The sequence below is a fragment of the Austrofundulus limnaeus genome, unplaced genomic scaffold (genome assembly GCF_001266775.1).
Source record: "Austrofundulus limnaeus strain Quisiro unplaced genomic scaffold, Austrofundulus_limnaeus-1.0 Scaffold7, whole genome shotgun sequence".
Classification (NCBI taxonomy): Eukaryota; Metazoa; Chordata; class Actinopteri; order Cyprinodontiformes; family Rivulidae; genus Austrofundulus; species Austrofundulus limnaeus.
In genome coordinates, this window is record NW_013952409.1 from 3,376,168 (window position 1) to 3,377,709 (window position 1,542).

Genomic DNA, 1,542 nt, shown 5'->3' on the forward strand with positions numbered 1-1,542 from the left:
TGGGTTGTTACCAACATCTGGTGAAAATTTCATGTCATTAGCACCTCTAGTAATATATTTACTGAGAAAAATGGTGACGTGTTCTGTCTGCTGAATAAATGTTTATTTATATATAAAGCTTTGTTCTGTTAGAGGTTGATCTGAAGTTCATTTTTTCCACCTCAAGTGAAGAAAATCGCTGCACTGTCAACGTGCTATCTTCATTTGTGAGGGACGGAAATGCTGATTTCCTCTCACCAGCACTGATTGAGTCATAATTCTTAACCAAGTATTATTTCTGATTAGAGGCGTGTTCTCAGCGAGCTCATCTGAGACAGAAAATTAATCCTGGATCAACAGACGCTCTCAGAGATRTCTGATAAAACTCCGCTCTTATCTTTCCAAGGAAAGAGTTTCTGACTAGAAAAGAGTCTTTGCCGCAGAGTGCTCAAGCTTTTCATCAGCTCCTAGATTTCCCAAATGTTGTTCATCAGTTAGTGAATTGTGTTCCGTCCTATTTAGTGGACCATGCAGCAAGCGTTTGTCCCACTTCTTAATTTGTGTTGACTCAGGGATGTGCGTCTGAGGGGGGTAATTAAACATAGAAGAGGCTGGGGGTGGGTGTATCACTGAAACATTTTATCAATGACTGAAAGCTTCCTTCAACAACAGTAAACAAACCAGTTTAAATGACCGTGTGCTGTGATAAAGGAAGAATGGTGTTTTCTAGAGAACTGGACCCAGATTGAGTTCTGGTTTTATCTCAGCAGCTGGCCAGAGAGAGCTGCAAATGGGACAATGTTGCMAACACAAATAGTACAATAAAGTAGGACACCAACTGTCAATGGATTTGATTCTCCACTCAGTTTAGACACTCAAAAACATAATGTGGCAAAAGGAATGCATTAATGACCAACGCAGAGCTCAAAGTGGGGACCAAAGCAGGCCAATGCCCCCCTGTCCCTACGTATAATCTCCAAGATTGTTCTTGAAAATCTTTCAGGATATGTTTAATTTCTGAATATAAATTTAAGAGCAGAGTGGACAAGTCCTAAAGTTCTGCTGTGGCTTTTAGGTTCTGGTGCGCCACTCCAAAACCAACAATAGCTGCGTTTCCATTGACCGTGAAAATGCGCAAATTAGAATTTTGAAAATAAATTTGCTCAATAGAAACACATCAATTTAAAAATAATACGTTTTTCGACAAAATGTTTTTGCGCTAGGATGAGGTGGTTTTTCGGCCGTATCAAAATTGGTGTTTTTCGTAAAACTGCAATGGAAACACTTTTTTCGCATCACTGGAGTCACGTGATCAACAACCGGCTGTTTCTACTGGCGAAAAAAAACGAAGAAGAAGAAGATACCAGGAAGTAGAAGTAGTTGTAAAATCACAGAAGTTGTAAAAGAAAGTAGTAAACTCACCGACTACAATTTCCTAAAAACACAGCAAACGTAGCCCCTCCTAAGTATGAGGTCACTCGAAAGCCTCGATAAAAGACGCCGACGTCTCCTCTGATGATGAGCGCTAGTGTCGCGGTAGCAACATGCTATGTGTTTACATCC

General features: G+C 40.3%; 1 protein-coding gene across 1 annotated transcript in view; it reads right to left on the reverse strand.

Moving 5' to 3' along the window:
* LOC106535964 (polypeptide N-acetylgalactosaminyltransferase 18) overlaps positions 1-1,542 on the reverse strand; it is a gene marked incomplete at its 5' end in the record, with an annotated part of 198,638 nt that overhangs the window by 193,617 nt on the left and 3,479 nt on the right.